Here is a 20,809-nt window from a genome sequence, read left to right on the forward strand (position 1 = left end):
AAGCGCTATGTAAGCAGCTACTTAAGTGATTATTGATGTTTTTATCTGAGATTATTTTTTTATTTTATCCTCACCAGGGGATCAGGTGTTTGGCCGTGTGTGTGTGTGTGTGTGTGTGTGTGTGTGTGTGCCTTCGTGTGTGAGTTTGTATCCATCTGTCTGCAGCCAACCTCACAAACTACTGTACCAAACTACTGAACCAATCAGCCTAATATTTTGTCAGCATATTTATGACATGCTCAGGAGTCCTCTTGTGGCTGCAGTGATTCACAATTTTTGAAAAGCCTATTTTATTGACTGTTCTATACCACCATCATCATATTTACAGAAATAATCTCGTCTGAAAACAGCATACCTAGTCTGTTGCCGGCCATATTTTGGCCTTCGTCACGGCTCAAAACACTGACATCCATGAAAAATTTGAAATGGAGAACCTGCAGATGAAATGTTTGTAGTTCTACCTTTTTAAAGTCCAGTTATGAGCAACATAGATCAGAGATTTGTGGCTGTGTTTTAGTTAATAATCTATCCTCATAAGCTATATTTCACACACAGTGCCTGTTAAAATGAAAACTCGTTATGTTTTGTGCAACACCACTGCGGCTCAATCTGTCAAAAATTGATGAGGTGCGTATTTTCATTACCTTTTGAAACACTCTACTGAGTGCTGTTTTCTTGCTTTGTCTCCATCCATGGTCCTCAGTGTGATGCCTTTCTTAGGTTTTTCTTTTAATGTTCATTTCTTACCCATGTTAGCAGCATGGCTCTAGAGATTGAAATGTCTGTCTGTCAAACTGTAATATCTCAACTAGGGATACACCAACATGGATTTTTTCAACTGATACAGATGATCAATAATTTCACATTTTTGTGTTTTAAAAAAGAGTGTATAACCAGTAGTCTATGTACACCTGACGGTCAGAGAGGCTGAGACGTAGTGTGAAAATATGGCTGATTTAAAAGCTTGGCGTTGCAGCTAATTAGCTCATGCTAACACTCTGGAGACAGTCCTTCAGCCCTGCGTCTAACCTGTGTCAGGAGGCTGGAGATCAGAAGTGATGGCCAAATGAAGCCTCATGAACCACTTTCTTTATTTTCTGACCCCACCAGATGGCACTCTTGGTTTAAAGATAAAGGCTGAAGGACTTGCAACGAAGTGTGCTTTCAAACCTTTGTTGAACACACAGCACCATCTAGTGGCTTCAGAAAATAAAGACAGTGGTTCATGAGGCCTCATTTGGCCATCACTAGAGATCAGACCCTCAGTGCAATCCTGTTGTCTTCTTCTTGAACTGTGAAACACGTCCACGCCACGACATGTTTTGGCCTCTAGTCAGAGTGCTGCAGATGTTGTTTTTCTTCTCTGTGTTAATTTACGGTTGGCAAATTTATTAGTTGGCTATTTTATCGATGGATAATCCTTGTATCGTTTTCTTGCTTAAACCTCTTTCATCATTGTCTAGTATTGCTCATTCTATCACCTTTCACTCACGTCTTAGCTTTAAATATCAGGAATAACGTAGAATAAAAATGAGTCAATGTTCTTCCATTATTTCTCAGCTGGACTGAGCCCCCCCCCCCATCGTCTGTATTCTCACAGCGTGTTTGCCAGCTCTTACAGCTGTATCGCTCTGTCAATAAAAGCTAGAAAACTAACCCTAATTACATGGAAGACTGTCAAAAGCAGTGTGTGTTTCTGTGTGTATGTTGTTCAGCTCAGTTGTTCTCTGCGCCTGCTGCTCTGTCTGATGGGTGAGGCACTATAATTTCGCGCCCACCCATGTGAAGATATTGTGTACTCCCTCCCAGTCACGGTGCCAAAATAGGCTGTGCATAACACTCACTTTCTCTGGCAAAGTGTTTCTTCTTTTGCTTCATTCATCCAGCAGGGTGGCCAACCCCAGGCTGCAAAGGTTCCATTTAAGTGTGCTGTAAAAGCTTTGCAGGAAGGAAATGAATCATGTTTTAGGGAGAGAGGACCACTGGTGAAATTACCTGATTTGTGATGAAACACAAATCAATCTCATGTCTCAACTAGATCTCTCAATATGGTAAAGTCTGAGCTGAAACAATGGCCCTACTGGTGGTGCATTTTGATTCGCAGCCATTTTGCCAACAGCTTGTTGGCATGTCTGTGGTTATTTTCACCAAGTGGGAGATATTATTAGACATTCCTGATATTTGGAGTCAGAATTGCAAGTCGGAGGCTGGCAGATCGGTATTTCCCACTCTGCTGCCTATAATTATGGTCTAAAGGATGTAACATGAATATGCCATACCAACACGTTCTGAATCCGACCTCATCACATATCAATGTTTGGTCATGGACTTTCCACATCCAGATACGACGTGAAAGGTACCCTGGGTGTGTTGGTTGTTGACGCTCTGGGACGCTGTGTCAAGTTCTGCCTGTTTCATGCATTGTCTTCTTTCAAGATAAACTTCCATTTCATACAGTCTCTTTCAAAATAAACGCACTACATTGCTATAACACAACGAATTGATGTTTTTTCCTTCAACAACATACACACATGGTTGGGTTTAGGAAAAAAGAACAGGGTTTGGCTTTAGAATCTTACAGGACACAAACACCGCTCTCCAGGGTCAAAGTCGTGTTTGTTGGACCCATCCACCACCACTCCCACCCACCCCAATCGCACTTTCAGCGCCTTAACTTTCGTTCTTGCCATGCCGTATGTCCCCCTGATGCCGCTGGGCGACGTTAAAACTAAAACAGCAATCGGTCAAGTATCATGTCGATGCTAAAGGACACCTTTTGTTGTTGGTTTCTGACGCTGCAAGTCACTTTCCAAGCGCCGGATTCTGACTACTTCGAAGTGAGACCAGGCTCAAGAAAACATATTGCTTTCCAAAAGACAAGAAAAAAAATCTCACTTTTGCTCTTTGTAGAACTAAAATGGCTCCTTGTTGTAAGATGTGTGGCTGTGATGACCAACATGATGTGGTAGGGATTATTCAGGTTCCAAACTTACTCTTCTTTGAGGAAATTTCTCCACTGGATTCCTTAACTGTTGCGTGTCATCATGACGGGAGCCCTCAAACAATGGGGGTGACGGTAGTGAATGTGATATGCCATAATTGTCGCAGCCTCTGCTGTATCCACTGATATGTTCTTTCTGATCCCACCCAGTACCCAGGTGTGCCACAGGTGCATCAAAGAAGCCTGGCTACGAAATTACGAAAAGGGTGTTTGGCACGGATCTCTTGGCAGGGTGCACCTGACTGTGATCTGGTCGCTCTTGTGAGCAAAAGAGAATACTGTGTTACAGCTCTATTGACACTTCATCACCACTATCATCTGATGTGATCAGTAATACCAATAATGGGTACTCATTGATCAGCATTTTCATCTTAAATCAGATGCTACAGTTGGAAAGAAGCAATCTATGCATGCTGGCAAGGTGCTCCTGATCTCTGATAAACATTATGAGTAGCCTAATAAGAGGAAACAACCTCATTATCACAAGATAACAAAGCTTGTTTTTTGCAGATAATGAAATGAAACAACCTTTTTGTTTACTTGTTATAACAGGTTGATTATCTCGAAATTAAACAACCTTTCTTGGGAGATGTTAACGATCTGGCTATCTTGAGATAACAACGCTTGTTTTCCTGAGGTAACAACATAGTTTACTCATTATCTGGAGAAGTAATTTAATAACTTCAGATAGCTAAGCTCTTTTTTTAGAGATAACAAAATAAAACAACTTTTTTTTGTGATAGCGGGTTGATTATCTGATATCAGGAGATAACAAAGCTTGTTTTCTTGAGGTAACAAAATAACTTATCTCAGAATAACGGTATGAAAAAAATAATTACAAGCACAGCCGTTCTCGCCATCTGTTGAAAGACAAAGTTACTCTGCAGCATGTTTGATGCCAATTTTGCCAATTTTATGACTCAACATGCTGCAAGTTATTTAAAGATTACACAGTTTTCTCAGTTTTGAGTTAGGCGCGCACATGGATGATTTTTATATCCTTGTTCAGAAGAGTTAAATGGACCAGTAGACCAATCTCCAAACATTTGTGTGCTTGTTTCTTCCCCTTGTCTGGAGGTTGTTAAAAAGGCGTGTTGTATTGTTTCTCTGCTCATCATCTCAAATTCAAGGCAGGTTTTTTCATATGTAAGGTTCATTAACACATTTTTTAAATCCCAGGTGTGAGAGCAACATTCGTTAGTCGTTTTATGTCTACGCTTTTTTTCAACCCTTTGAAACCTGGAGCAACATCACATTTCTTCTGCTGCTGTATAAACCTTTTGATATACAGTTCCTTTAAGATTAAATTAGAGTACAGTACACCATCCATGATGCTGTCAAGAAGACGGTCCAAAGAAAACATTATTAATGCTAGGGAGTGTTTTGCTATAGAAAATCATCTTTCCCACCCCTATAATTTTCACACAGTCCCCAATGTGCATTCTTTTTGTTATGCAGCTTCACCTTACATTATCTATATTTATGGTTTACATGCATTGCTGCAACGTCTCTACCTCTCACTTGTCACATGACGTCTTTAGATCATGAACACATGAGGAGGCAAATCTTTTGAGAGGCACTCTGCTGCTTCTGAGAGCGGTTTGAACCACTAGAGGGAGCCACAGGTAGGAAATGTGTTTACAGTGGTTTTATAGCGTGGCTGTCCACTTTAAATTTTTCATGTTTGGAATTATTCTCCATATTGGATTTATTTCCAATATCCATCCCTGCTCCCTCTTCACTGCTCTTCTTCACTTCACTGTCTCTGGTGTTGGAGTGAAACCTGTGTGAAGCGACTGTTTTTGCCCCAATGGCTTCTATTTCTGGATGCAGACTCCTCTCCTCTCTCTTGCTCTCCTCCATCTCTCTGATTTTTCAAGTGCATCTGACTGCACAACCAGCCTCCTGCAAAGCGACTAAATTGGTGCGAGATGCAAGAAGTGATGAAAGGAGTGCACATTTCCTCGGGTGTCCTCACAGCTGTTTCCATTGGTAATAGGGGTTGCTGTTAGTTCCTCCATAAAGGAAGGCGGTTGTTGACCCGTGCAGATGCTGGATGCAAAACCTCCCCACCGAATTGAATTGTTTTTCTTCAGTCCTCTTAAGAAGAAGTGGATTATTGGTGTTTGGGTATTTGAGGACTGGCACAGAAGGAAGGCCTTTTTGTTTGTAAGTTGGGAAATGAAGAGGAAAATCTGGATTTTCTCATGTTCATTGTCTTCTCACACATCCATCTCATGTTTGTTTGAGGTTTTAAGTTTCTTAATTACTTTCCTCATGGCTCAGTTATAATCACATATTGTTTGAAGTGTTTGGTTTGTAGATAAAGAGTAAGCAGTTTGTGTTTTTCAAGTCAGCACAATGGAAAATTTAGGCTTGTTTAATGACTTTTTAACCATTTTTTTTGTGTAAAAGACTCTTTGATTCAAAAGCAATTAAAACATTTTTCAGTCCTGTGTTTTGTATTTTAGTTTGCTTTTGTTCACATTGGTACATCCTTGTATCATCAATAGATCGATGTTCTCTCTTGTTGCATTTCTATTGAATTTCCAAAGGTCTATTCTTTTTCTCACTCCTCTATGTGACTTCTAATTGTGTTGCTATGCCTGTTTATATTTCCTTTTCACAGTATACCCAAGTTGCATCTAGGGATGTCCCGATTTTTTTTTTTGCATCCGATCCGATACCGAGTCCTTTATTTTGAAACCGAGTCCGATCCAATACTTTGCAAAGCATTAAGCAAGAAAAGAAAGAAAAAAAAGAATGCATTCAAGTTGTCCCATAAGGTTTGTTTTTTATTTGATTACTATCCAAAAAGCTTATTGGTGGTTCAGCATCACAAAATGTAAACAAATTCAGTATCTTCTTCTTGTCTTCAACAAACAAAATAGGCCTATATCTTTATACATTGGAAAGCGGAGGCAACAATGAACAACATAGATTAAAAACCTGGCCATTTTTGTTGTTTTGATTCCTCCGATCTTTTATTACCGATTCGGATTTTGATACGGTCCCGATCCGAGGACATCCCTAGTTGCATCTCTTCCTTGTGTGTTCGTGATTTGTGTATCTACAGGTTAATTCCGTATATGACCCTATACACTATGTTTACACTGAATTATCTTTAAAGGGGACATATGATGCTCATTTACAGGTTCATACTTGAATTTAAGGTACTTACTGTTAGCATGCTTTAATGTTCAAAAAAGCACTTTATTTTCCTTATACTGTCCAGGGCTGCCCCCTGAAAGTTGGAGGTCCGAATCAGTGACCCCCTCAGTTGACTGAGATTGCTACAAGCTGAGCAGTCAGAGGTTTACGTTTGTGTGTTTCTGCCAGTCAGTGTGCAGTATACAGTACAGGCCAAAAGTTTGGACACACCTTCTCATTCAATGCGTTTTCTTTATTTTCATGACTGTTTACATTGTAGATTCTCACTGAAGGCATCAAAACTATGAATGAACACATGTGGAGTTATGTACTTAACAAAAAAAGGTGAAATAACTGAAAACATGTTTTATATTCTAGTTTCTTCAAAATAGCCACCCTTTGCTCTGATTACTGCTTTGCAAACTCTTGGCATTCTCTCGATGAGCTTCAAGAGGTAGTCACCTGAAATGGTTTTCCAACAGTCTTGAAGGAGTTCCCAGAGGTGTTTAGCACTTGTTGGCCCCTTTGCCTTCACTCTGCGGTCCAGCTCACCCCAAACCATCTCGATTGGGTTCAGGTCCGGTGACTGTGGAGGCCAGGTCATCTGCCGCAGCACTCCATCACTCTCCTTCTTGGTCAAATAGCCCTTACACAGCCTGGAGGTGTGTTTGGGGTCATTGTCCTCTTGAAAAATAAATGATCGTCCAACTAAACGCAAACCGGATGGGATGGCATGTCGCTGCAGGATGCTGTGGTAGCCATGCTGGTTCAGTGTGCCTTCAATTTTGAATAAATCCCCAACAGTGTCACCAGCAAAACACCCCGACACCATCACACCTCCTCCTCCATGCTTCACAGTGGGAACCAGGCATGTGGAATCCATCCGTTCACCTTTTCTGCGTCTCACAAAGACACGGCGGTTGGAACCAAAGATCTCAAATTTGGACTCATCAGACCAAAGCACAGATTTCCACTGGTCTAATGTCCATTCCTTGTGTTTCTTGGCCCAAACAAACCTCTTCTGCTTGTTGCCTCTCCTTAGCAGTGGTTTCCTAGCAGCTATTTGACCATGAAGGCCTGATTCGCGCAGTCTCCTCTTAACAGTTGTTCTAGAGATGGGTCTGCTGCTAGAACTCTGTGTGGCATTCATCTGGTCTCTGATCTGAGCTGCTGTTAACTTGCGATTTCTGAGGCTGGTGACTCGGATGAACTTATCCTCAGAAGCAGAGGTGACTCTTGGTCTTCCTTTCCTGGGTCGGTCCTCATGTGTGCCAGTTTCATTGTAGCGCTTGATGGTTTTTGCGACTCCACTTGGGGACACATTTAAAGCTTTTGCAATTTTCCGGACTGACTGACCTTCATTTCTTAAAGTAATGATGGCCACTCGTTTTTCTTTAGTTAGCTGATTGGTTCTTGCCATAATATGAATTTTAACAGTTGTCCAATAGGGCTGTCGGCTGTGTATTAACCTGACTTCTGCACAACACAACTGATGGTCCCAACCCCATTGATAAAGCAAGAAATTCCACTAATTAACCCTGATAAGGCACACCTGTGAAGTGGAAACCATTTCAGGTGACTACCTCTTGAAGCTCATCGAGAGAATGCCAAGAGTGTGCAAAGCAGTAATCAGAGCAAAGGGTGGCTATTTTGAAGAAACTAGAATATAAAACATGTTTTCAGTTATTTCACCTTTTTTTGTTAAGTACATAACTCCACATGTGTTCATTCATAGTTTTGATGTCTTCAGTGAGAATCTACAATGTAAATAGTCATGAAAATAAAGAAAACGCATTGAATGAGAAGGTGTGTCCAAACTTTTGGCCTGTACTGTACATCCGGTGATGTTTTGGTCCCCAAATTTAGCTGCACTGTGAGCACTCCTAATTTTGACACTGCTCTTTGGTACTTGCAGCTGTGTGCATGGAGGCAGCTGCCCGGAGGAGGAGAGGCTTTGCTTTGTCAGGCTCCGAGATAATGTTATCTTCTGCCTTCTGCTTAGGTGTGGTGAATTTACAGCTCAAAGCAACTTAATTTGATACAGTCTTTGGCTTTTGTTTGATATCTAGTGACGCCAAAAAACGCTGTTGCACATTTCCAATCCATTATTAGTGTAGGTAGCTTGGCTAAGTACATTAGGTGAATGTCACTGTCACATTTTAACGCCCTGCTGAACTCCATTTGAGCTTAAAACTCTAGCCTATGTGGCATAAAAGGAATGAATAGTCAGTCGGGTACAGCACTAATACTGTCGGCATGCTACTGGAACGGCTGTATTCACCCTCTGTCTGAAACACCCAATTTAGTAGGCTATCTCTTTATCGCAGCATCTCTGCATGGTTGTTTCAGCCAGGCGATTGACCATAACTGAGAATAGTGGCTCCTTCTACTGCGAAAAATCCCCAATAAAAGCTTCTAAACACAGCAACCAACAGTACGTTTCCCTGATGTTAGCATGTAGCTTCATGTACGTTAGCAGTGCACTTACAGCCGGAGAATGACGGTAATGGAGAATAGCAGCACTTTTTATTGTGAAAAATCACCAGTAAAAGCTTCTAAGCACAACCGAACAATCTGAAATCAAACTGGAGAAATTTATAACATCGGCAACTGAGATTACATGTTTCTCTGACGTTAGCATGTAGCTACATAAACGTTAGCAGTGCACTTGCCGCTGGGGAATGACGTAACAGAGAATTGCAGCACCTCTTACCGTGAAAAATCACCAATAAAAGCTTCTAAACACAACTGGACATGTTCCACCAGGGATATGGTCCAAAACAGGGGCAAAATGAACAACATCAGCAACCTACTTGACATGTTTCCCTGACGTTAGCATGTAGCTACATGTCAGAGGCAGTGTATAGGTTACATAATGTCAACACCTGCAGTAGCGTGCCTGGAGCAGGTGGCCATGTAAAGAAATCTGGTAGGATTTGGCATAATACTTTAGCCAGAATAGAATTGGACTGTTGGAAACACAGGGATTACTTGTACATATGTACCTCTGGCCATGTTTAAAGCCAGTGTGTAGGAATTTCTCCTAACGTTGAAATCGTATATTGCATTCAAACAGATGGTGCACTCTAGCGCCTCACTGTTTCACTGTTATTGCAACAACTGTAGCCGCTGTGTACCAAAAAGCTATGATAACACTGATGAAACCATGTCATCCGATACTACATGGAGTATTCATTCAGGCTCCTACACAGACACACGCGACACGAGTTGACAAACCCCCTCCTCACCATGCTGGCTGTGTTTACAACGTAGGACTGTTGGGGCGGATGTAAATTGAAACAAACCAATCACGTCTTGTCCTTTGACAACTGACAAGTGGCTCAACCTCACACACCTCATCCCTCTCCTCGCATTACTGCGCCGCTAACAGCTGTTAGTGGCCAGCGGCACTACTGCCGCATAACAAAGTCCCACTCTTTGAGCATAATGCAGGATCATGTATTATGCAGCATCACGGGAGACGGAATCCTCGTCGCCAAGAAAGTGCAAAAGGGAATCAAAAAGGCAGCGTGACCAGCGAATTAAAAAAACAAGGGTCAGCATTGGGGTTGCCTTTCCCAGGTGGAGAGAGCTGCTGAAGGAGAAAGGTAATACAATCACAGGCCAGCACTAACAGCTGCTAGCGGCGCAGTGATGCGAGGAGAGGGATGAGGCTGTTAGCGACTGGCCGCTAACAGCGGCTAACAGCCAACAGCGGCACTGGCTTGTGATTGCATTACCATTCTCCCTCAGAAGCTTTCTCTACCTGGGAAAGGCTACCCCAATGTGGGCCTTCGTTTTTTTAATTCGCCGGTCACGCTGCCTTTTCTATTCCCTTTTGCGCTTTCTTGGCGACAAGGATTCCGTCTCCCATGATGCTGCATATGCATGATCCTGCATTATGCTCAAAGAGTGGGACTTTGTTTCAAATTTGCCAGGGTAGTAGCGAAGCGCCTTTTGCTCCTCTCCTTCGGCTCCTCAGTCACGCAGTGCTGGCCTGGCTCTCAACGAAAACGCCGAAGGCGGTGCTGTATGTCCCTTGCTGGCGGGTGTATTCTCAAGATGGCGAAACGTAATGGAACCCCACAGACGACTTACCAGCACAATGTACAAACAAATCCGAAATTCTCCTTTTACGAGAATAAGTCAGATTATTGGTGGAGGTAATAGTACAGCAGTGATGACATATTTATGAATGCAGACATCAATTTTTGCCAATAAACAACTGAAAATTTTACACAATGTCCCTTTAATGTAGACATCTGACAATATAACACAAAATACGAAAAAGCATAAAAGGTCCCCTTTTGATAAAAACATATAGTCTTTTTTTATAACAGATGCAGCAAGTAATTAAGTAAGTAAGCAAGTAATTAGCCTATTATTGCTTCTATTTCCCATCCTACCAGTGAATCCAGTCCACCATGAAGACGGCCGCTGCTGTTAGGAGCCTCATCAGTCTGCTGCTGATTCTACACTTTAGTAAAGGTAAGTGCAGTTTGTTTTGTAACAAGTTGATTAAAAGCCTTTTTCATTTATGCTGTTAGCTATGATTGATAATTGACTCTGAGAACAGCTTTCATCCCTGCAGGCAGATGTAATTTCTACTGTGACTGCAAGAAAAGTACTTTTGCATCATCATCATCATAATCCCATAATCACATTGAAGTACCATTTTAAACTTGACTTTAAAGTGTAAGGATAAGTGCGAAAAGTTTTACATTACATGCCCTTTTATCCCATACATTTTACATTCGCTCTACTGTTGTTTGGATCCAAATATGTCAAATCAGTATTATTATATAGCCCAAACATGCGACACACATGTACAACATATGGCGGTCTAGCTTTAGATAAAGGCTGCTGAGGCTAATGGGAATGTTATTAATTTTGCAGGTGTTGACATTTACATTTATTAATTTGGTACAATCCAAGCCAGAGGAGATTAAGGGGAAACTTTTGAGAATAACTAAGTCAACACTTAGTTCCATCCATCACAAACACCACAAGGGCTGCAGGTGTGTGAAGTAACAGGACCATTTTTCTCTAAAATAAAACCACATAGGTTGTTTGTACAATTGTGACCTATAGTTACATTAAATGTTAGGTAGCAACTTCTAGTGGCTGTAGTTATTATGATGCAAAGGAGGAAGTCAGGTCTTGCAGTATAAAGAGCAACAAACTCTGCGTAGGGCAGAAGGTAAGGGAGGTGGACGGGTCAAACAAACACAGGACTTTAATCCAAGAGACTGGCGTTCGTGTCCCATGTGAGACCACAAGCCAATGTTGTGTTATTTAAAAACAAGGCATATGTCATGGCGTATGTCCTGTGACATTACATTTTGTTACGTTAGTAACAAATATACTAAAGGAGTGGTGCACGGGTGATGTTTTTTTGTAAGCCAACCTGGAAGTCGCCCTGATTTTCTTCAACAAAAAGCCATTGGGTTTTTTCTGTGATTAGATGTGATTAGATGTGGGCAGTGCAATGGACATGATGCAAGTGAAGCGAGTAGCAAGATTCCGCATCATACGCTTATTTGTGAGAGTTGAAACATCTGAACTTTAGCGGCTGCTTTGCGCCCTGATAGGCAATTAGCATTGAGATGATGAGGGACATATGACACCGGGGACGTACCGGCGGAAGTTCATTCATTGATTCAGTGATTTCACACAGGTATGACACAAGTTATTTGTGCATATGAAGTGTGTCAACACAAAATATTCTAGCATTCAAACTCGTGTGAGCAATGCGACATGAAATTTCACATCGTATTTGGTGTGAACACAGCATTATGATTTTTGAAGCATAAATGCAATCACCTGAAATTAGAGCTAAAGTTAGGCTATAAACAAACTACACCACAGTCAAATTACTTCAGTGTCCTTATCACAACAAAGCTGTAAAGCTGCATTCTGAGTTATAAAGTTCTGTACTCTCATTTAGCCACTTGTTAGCAACCGTCTGTTTAAGACAAGTAAAACCTTCACGAGTGGGGTATTTACTGATGTATTTTACGCCGTAGAATAAAACATGAAAACATCTGATGCTTGTGTTCCCAAAGACCTTACTTCAAGCGTCTAACAAAAAACATTCAAAAACCAATTGACTTTGAGACGAGGGAACCAGAAGTGCAAAGATACTGACTCATTTCCAGGTTTTTGGACTTATTCCTGTGTCACTATATTTCAAGCCATACCATGATCTTTTTTCCTAAACCTAACCGTGTTCTTTGGGTGCAACTGCAACCGTTTCACATTACCCAGGTGTTTAAATCTGCGGTCACCTATGGGCAACTCTGTCATCCACCAATAAGTGGGCAAATTTAGGAGATGCGCCTGTTGAGTATAACAAGCTAGGAACATATAACCTATGTGGTTGTATGTGTTAGAGGACTTGTTGGAAGTAACATATAAGAGCTTAGCAAATTACACTTTTTTTGTTGTTGACAAAGACCTTGAGAGGGGTTGTGTAACAGATGAGAAAGGGCATATTTGGTAGTATTCTCGGAGGAAGTATGTTATAAAGCATTTTCTATAGACATAAAGTGATTCTGCTGACAGAAATGAGTTGGTTAACTCGTTTGACCACCAAGGGATCAGACAAGAGAAGAGTTTGGATTAGAATGTCTTGCTCTGCAGTGAGGGTAGAACAAGCCATCATGCAGTTGCAGATTACAGTGAATGAAAGAGCTCATAAACCTGAATGAGGGGATTACTTTAAGTCTTGTGCTGGTGACCACTTGAGTTCTGACCTCATGTTGGCACTACATGAAAAGTCAATAGTTTACCAAATGTTGGCACCTTGAATGCTTGTGTCGATTTTCATACCAATCCATGGGCTAAAAATCTCAAATATCAACCTCATGGTGGCAACAAAATGAACGTCAGGAGATCACCATGGTCATTAGGATACATCATCCGGGAACCATGCATTGGTGTACAAAATCTACCAATCCATTTGGTAGATGTTGAAATATTTCACTACCAGCTGGTGGCATTAAATGAAAAGTCAGTGGATCACCAAAGCCAAATAAAAATTCAGAGCACCATGAATGTCTGTAACAAACATCATGGCACATACAATCTAATAACAACCCGTATGTTAAAACTAAGATCCACATAAAAGCACTTGAATACTCTTTGTAATGACGCTTGCATTTGTCTTTCAAATCATTTGAGGGTGTATTTTTCTCATTCTTGCAGCTATCCAGACAAGTGAAATACAATTATTTTCCAATTCCTCAAAATGGCTAAAATTACAAAGGTATTCCACTCTTTGAAGCATCAGTGGTTAACTACATGTTTTGTGTCAGTGCCTCAGAATCAGAGATATAAGGTATTTTGTCTGACAAATTTTACTTTTTGTTGAATTTGAATAGCGGCAGAAATGATTTATAAAACTGGGGTTTCATTTTCCACTTTTATTAAACATTAATCCAACAGTAATACTACATTTGAGCCAGGACCATGTCCATCTATGTTAGGAGATATGTAAAAAAAATTCACCTATTTTATTCTGTGTTGGGCTTCCATCTACATTTATCCGCCAAATTAGTGTTTGTCCACATATGACTGTCATCTCACAAACCTTTCATCAAAAAGCCAGACATATTTCCACTCTGCAGTGATGTCAAGAAAGCAATTTTCAGTCGCCTCTCACTCTCTAGAGAGTAGAGCCTTTTTTGCCATTCAGATCACATATAATCATAGCTGGGTTTACATCAAAGAAGGCCTTGGGGAAAAAATGGCCATTCGCTTCTCTTATTCCTCTGTGCATTGTGTGTGCACCCTATCATCTTCAAGAACCCTTCAAAAACGGTCATTGAGAGACTCTGTGCCATCACCCCAGGAATTTTAATCAGCCTTGATTACATGGTAGCATTCAAGATGTAGGCCAATGCTGCACAGAACAAATCTCAATTTAAAGATTTGTTTTTCTCGCCTAATCATTGAGAATTTATCTTTCTGTTGCCTTATCTTTATCTCTGCAACAACTCCGGACACTGTGCTGTGCCTTAGCAAGCAGGTTGGCTCAGTGTATGTCTATCATCACTTTGGTCCAGACTGAAATGTCTCCACACCTAGAGAGTGCTGCAGAGATGACATTTTTTGTAGTCTGACATAGAAATTAGCTTTGCCCTGGTTCCCTCATCCACATCCAATGGATTTTGGATTATTGCAGAAAACAAGCTTTGTGGCAAACAAAAAATTAATGACACTTTCATTTTTTAAAATTAACAGTTACAATAGTTCAGTTCGTCAACAGTTCGTTGAAAGCTTGGTGCATCTAATAACGATACTAAGGGGTACCTTCTACATCAATGACACATGCCGAGGTGCATGACAACGTGTCAGTATTTGACGCTCTGGCAATGAGAGTGGGCTAAAATCTCATACTGTTAAGTCATATATGATAAAGTGATCATTATAGACCCAAGCTGGGCCAGTTAAAAAGTACTTAAGTAATGCTCGTACTTCACTCATTTTTAAGCTAGCACAAAGGTTATTGTATCATCATAACTAAACATCCTAGGCATTCATTGGTACCAACCATGTCATGCTAGTTTCTCTAATATCTTGCCTTCGATTCTCTAGAAAGGGATTCAGAATAGTCAGCCTCAATATTTTTTAATCAAAATGTAATTCAAGTTTGTGAAAATAACCAGAAAGGGTTTAAAAAAAATTAAGCTCACTGAAGACTTTGCAGTGTAGCCAACAGACCAGAGAATACATCTCATGTCAGCCTCTTGTAAAGTCTGTTTTTGTTTGTGACTAATTTGAACCTCCTCTCCTCTGCTGCTTCTTCCAGCCCAGGAATCCACTGATGACCGCTCCATTTTCATGCTGTTCAGTGCAACCCCTCAGTCCCTCCTCAGCCTCCTGCTGCTGGGCCTGACTGTCTTCCTGTCCAGCTGCATCTACCTATGGGCCCTCAGATACGTCTGCATTGGCTGCTGCCAACCAGTCGCGGTCGGCACTGAACCAGAAGACCTCGCTGGAATGGTGTGAGGCCATCAGCCCCTGTTTTAGTGAGTTAGATTACCACATGCTGGCTAACAAGTCACGTAGGACATTTCACTTTCTTCACACCATGAAATGACTTTGGTTGCATGTGTGAATTGACTCTATTCACAAGGGAGCTGGGACTTAATTATCAGAAATGTCTCACACGTGATGTGTCAGGCTACAGTGTGTGACACAATGTTTGCTTACAGTTTCTAAGACTTTTATACCTTGTACAAGACATATGTACATTTTGCATTTTCACATGATAGATAAATTAATCTAAATTACGGAGCCCAGAAAGTATTGTGCAGAAATTAGAATGAGTAGTTCTAGCGTGGTTCCCAAACTCTGAAGTGCTGCATACATCTCTGCTGTTTTTTCAGTGGTTCAATGAAAGTTGATGACTGTTCCCAGGTTGGAAAATAACCAAACCAATAAAAGCTTTGTTGGTGGGATTAAAAATGGACATTATCTTCCTGTGCCTGTTCCAGAAAACTGACAGCAGAAGTATTACCACAAAATGACAAGTGTGGGTGAAATCAACACAGTTTACAAGCCGTTTTTACAGAAAAACAAACTCTTAAATCTGTATATTTCTTTTTTTGGCATGGAAATCTAAAGCTGGCCTTCCTTAGCAACTGCTATTGCAGCTTCCAGGTCACCAGAAAATGACTTGATGGTTATGCCACTCACTACAAAAAATCTGACAAAAGATGTCAGAGTATTGAAGTATGTATATACATGTATGTGAAGTATGTAAGTTGTATTTGTACTTTTGACTTAAAACCAAAGTAATAAATATATTTTTTGCCCACTTGGGGGCAGTGCAACAAGCTCTAAACCAACACACTCTCACTCTGACCTTGACACATATCGACGTTTGGACATGGATCTTAAATGTCCCGATATGACTAGAAAGGTACCCTGGGCGCATTGTTGTTGACGTTCTGGGACGTGTCAAGTTCTGCCTGTCACATGCATTGTCTTCTTTCAAAATACACTTCTCTTTTCACAGGAAATTTACCGTTTACATATAGTCTCTTTCAAAATAAAAGCACTACATCAGTACAACATAAATTGACAATTTTTGTCCTCCAATAACTTGCGCACATGGTTGGGTTTAGTAGGGTGACCATATTTTGATTTCCAAAAAAGAGGACAATCGGCCCGGCCACGAGATAGCCTACTTAAATAATACTAACAGTTTACTCAAAGATGCCTTATAATTTTAATATATTTAAAGTTTATATGTATGGATAGAAAATTCAGTTATATTACAAAATAATATCTCTCAAAGACAGAAATTCAGATAGGCCCCTATAGGGGACACATACACACAGTAGAGTGTGGCTACCCGATCTGAGTCCGACGGGTCCTGACGGTAGGCCTTGCCGACGGGTTGGGCCGGGTTCGGTCAAAAATGTATAAATTGTATTCGGGCTCGGGTCGGATTCGGTCAGCTTTCAGTGAAAATTTAGTGTAAAAATAAATAAAATCCTATTGTCTGTCTTGTTTATTGCTTGGGCACTGTTATTTACGTGACAACACCTGAACATTACACACACACACATTGGCTGTTTGTTTCTACCTCTCCCCTCAGACCTTCTGCCGCCCGCCTCCGCCTTGATTAAACGCTGAAAATAAAATAAAAGAGGGAGACAGGTGTCTCCTATTTTATCTGATTTTGTTATATTTCTACCTCTCCTCTCGCTGGAAGCCTCGGACCTCCCGCCGCCCGGTCTAGTCTCAAACATGGAGGTCTTCCTCTCTGCGGAGCACCCACGGCGCACGCCCGGCCTGTTAAATAGCCTGTAAGGAAAACCTGACATTATCATCAATTTATAAACACCCCCCGGACGCCCCAGACAGGACGTAAAAAGTGGACATGTCCGGGCAAAAGAGGACATTTGGTCAGCCTAGGTTTAGGCAACAAAAGCACATAGCTGGGTTTAGGAAAAAACAAACAGGGTTTGCCTTTATAATCTTACAGGTTAAGGTTGGTGTTTGTTGGACCCATCCACCACCACTCCCACCCACCCTACTTGGACTTTCCTACTTAACTTTAATTCTTGTCCCTCCGTGTTTCCCCCTGATGCCGCCGAGCGATATTAAACTATAACTGCAATCAGCTGCATATCATGCCGACGTTAAAGGATGGCTTTTTCCGTCAGTGTCTGATGCCGCAGGTCATTGCCCAAGCGCTGGATTTCGACAACTTCGGAGTGAGAGTAGGTTGTCTCAACACAAACACTGACATATTTTTTTTTACTGTAAGTTGTTCTGATAAAGTATTAGCAAACAATCCACCTGCAATGTTAGCAATCATTTGGTGGTGTGTTTCAGTCCACCTGACAAATTCAATATTCACTCTTCTTTTAGCTCTGTTTTGGTCTCCACCAGCTCCTGGTGAAAATATTTGGCTGTTTAGCTGCTCCACAGTGTTCACCAGCTAGTCACTAACTTTTCAAACAGAAATCAGCTGCCTTCTGCTGCTGCAAACAAAGTGGGGGAGAGCTGTGAGACTGAACCAAAACAGTAAAGTTGAATGCAGCAAAACCAACACGATGAGTTGAAAGATGCTCAAACTCTGTGTTGAATATCAGCAAAGTTTCCCTGCTTCCCTTCACTGGTTCCTGTACAGCAGGGTCGGTCTTTGTTTCAATGTTATAATCATTAAAAAGCAAAAGCAGCATGTGTATACATTCAGTAGGCTTCTTCAGTAGCTAGCTAGCTAACCCTACACTTTTCAGGGTTTCAGTTGGCCTGATGCTACATTATGATTGGCCAGTCTGCTTCTGGGGCAGGGCTGAGGTCGACTGACAGAATAAATGTCGGCATTGTACATTTGTACATTTCTGCAAACCATAGATATGTAACATTTGTACATTAAAATGTAGCAGATATCTCATTTCTTTACGTTTCTACAATGCTGTGGTTAACCTGTGGTTATGTTTAGGCGCAAAACCCACTTGGTTATGGTGGAAAAGGTCAGGTTTGGCTTAAAATACCCAGAGTTGGTGCCACAGTCACAGTTTAAAATGCCATTGATGTCTCTCTAAAAACACCTGTTTTGGTTGTCTCGAACAGTCATCTGCAGATTGGCAGCCGAGTCGTCTCACCTAGGTCATCCACCATCCCCTCCACCTCCTGATGACAAAGTTAGCTCGTATACATGTGTACAATCAGAACTGCATCACTTTGAAACGTTGATATGATACGTGTCAAATGTACAGACATATCCATGGCTTGCAGACATGTTCAATGCCAACGTTTTCTTTTGGCGACTGGGTTGCTATGATACATCATCTAATAATTAAGCAATTTCAGGATTCCTCCACTATTACTTCATGCGTAGTCTTTCACTCCTGATGTTTGCTAGGGTCCGTGAAAAGTCCACTCATAATCGACCTGAGCAATTTTATTTTTCCATGTAAAGAAACGACTGTATATGTGCAAATTGAATTGCTATGAAAAGGCAAGGACTTGACATTATTGCATCATGGTGGTACACATATGCACACACAAACACAGGCACATCGACTTGTATTCTTTACTCTGTTGTATATTGTATGTTCATGTCTGAATAAACCCTCAATAAACTAACCAGCCCTCTGCCTGACCCTCTGTACTGTCTGTATCTGTCTTTGAATAAATAAGAAAATAACACTCCAGATCAAAGATGAGTCACCTCGCAGTCTGCCTAAATAATGGACGCAAAACTGAGGCTATCAAGTTTGCATCTTAACGGATCCAATTAAATTTTATCAGCCTCATATTTCAGCAGCTCCTGAAAGCTTGACGAATGAATAAGTGATTTGAGAGAATCCGGAGCAAGCAAGGGGTTTCGCAGCAGTGTTCCTTATTTAAACCTGGAGTTATGCACATGTACGCACACGTTTCCACGGCCTCTCCACACACAATGTGCATACAACATGTTGACTGAAGCGTATTTCTGTGGAGCAGGACATAAATGAAGTGTGAAGTGTTGATAGCTTTTATTGATTTATACAGTTTTCAGCATTTGTTGCTCAGACTGATCCAAAATCTGTCAGACAAGCACAGACTTTCTGAAGTAGCCTTTGTATGTTTGTAATACGACCGGTGAGGTGTGCTCAGCATCTCTTTGCACCTGTTAAATTTTTTCATGACCAGTCAACGGGAGAAATCCTCCAAGAAATTCAATTCAGTTCAATTCAATTCTTTTTATTGTCATTAATAAATAGATACAACAACATTCAATGTACAGATTAAAACAAAGCTCATTATAAAAGTAATAAATAGATAATAAAGGAGGAGATAAGATATCGTTCATTCATACTCTAAACACACACCGGCACCGGTCTCACTCCGAAGTCGTCGAAATCTGAAACCAGAATCATAAACCAAAAAAAAAAAAAAAAAAAAGTCTTTAACGTCGGCATGATACACAGCAGGTTGTTAGTTTAACTGCGCCTGGCCGCGTCAGGGGGAAACGTGGCGGGCCAAGTATGAAATTTAAGCCAGCGAAAGTCCGACTGGGGCAGGCGGGACTGGTGGTGGATGGGTCCAACAAACACTGACTTTCACCCAAGAGACCTGTGTTCACGTCCCATTAGATTCTAAAGCCAAAGCCTGTTCTTCTTTCCTAAACCTAACCATGTGCTTTTGTTGTTAAAGGAAGAAAAACCTCAATTCATGGTATATATATATATATAGCCTACCGATGTGGTGCATTTATTTTGAAAGAAACTGTATGTAAACGATAAAGTTCCAGTGAAAACGGAAGTGTATTTTGAAAGAAGACAATGCATGTAACAGGGAGAACTTGACCCGGCACTTGCATGCCGTAATTATTACACATAACATAAATAAATGAAGTTATTAAGTTATTGCACACCATGTAAGTACAAATATTAAATATTACTGGCTGTGGCACTCCAGTCCGTATTTTCAGCTGTGTATTAACTCAGCTTACAAAGTGATTTATGGATGCAACTTGCTAAAGGTAGCTAGTTAGCACTAGCATTAGCTGATAACTTTGCATACATCTGTAAGCCGTATCTATGCCGTAGCCTGACATGCACCTCCCCAGAAATGTAACTAGCCCTTGCGGTGACGCAGACCTCCTGTCTATTTTTGTAAGCTGAAACCATTTCCTTCAGTGGAAACAAAGCTTTTATTTACTTTAATTTCACAGTTAAAAACAATAAATTGTGAAGACAATAAAGCCTCCACAAAAATAGCATTTTAAGTCTTGTGTGTGATTTATCCTGGCTTCACATGAGCAGAGGAAATCTCCACTTGTAGCTAGACTAATTTATACAATGTAAAATGCCATAGGCTTGTGCTAATAATGTTAGCATGTTATATTTGTTTGGAAAACGTGTTTAGTGTAAGACAATTGTTTTGTCAGTGAACCTTGTGATTTGTAATGGAGCCAAATTTTGTAACTTTACCTTTGTTAATGTTGCTGTTGTCCCTGGCTTCATATGAGTAGAGGAAAAGTCTGCAAGCCACTAGGCTAATTAATACAATGTAAAATGCCATAGGCTTGTGCTAAAAACATTAGCGTGTTGTATTTGTGGGGAAAATGTGTCCAGATATGTGTACTTACGTTTGAATTTGTCTCTATTAAGCCATGTTTAATGTGTGTTTAATGTGTGTTTTGAA

At 40.8% G+C, this 20,809-nt stretch overlaps 1 long non-coding RNA gene across 1 annotated transcript; it reads left to right on the forward strand.

Moving 5' to 3' along the window:
* The first annotated feature begins 4,682 nt into the window (after positions 1-4,682).
* On the forward strand, positions 4,683-18,815 carry LOC144459777 (uncharacterized). The gene is made up of 3 exons (XR_013488575.1): positions 4,683-5,170; positions 10,561-10,639; positions 14,964-18,815. It is a non-coding gene; the product is annotated as an uncharacterized LOC144459777 (long non-coding RNA).
* Positions 18,816-20,809: the final 1,994 nt, after the last annotated feature.

The sequence above is a fragment of the Epinephelus lanceolatus genome, chromosome 22 (assembly GCF_041903045.1).
Source record: "Epinephelus lanceolatus isolate andai-2023 chromosome 22, ASM4190304v1, whole genome shotgun sequence".
NCBI lineage: Eukaryota > Metazoa > Chordata > Actinopteri > Perciformes > Serranidae > Epinephelus > Epinephelus lanceolatus.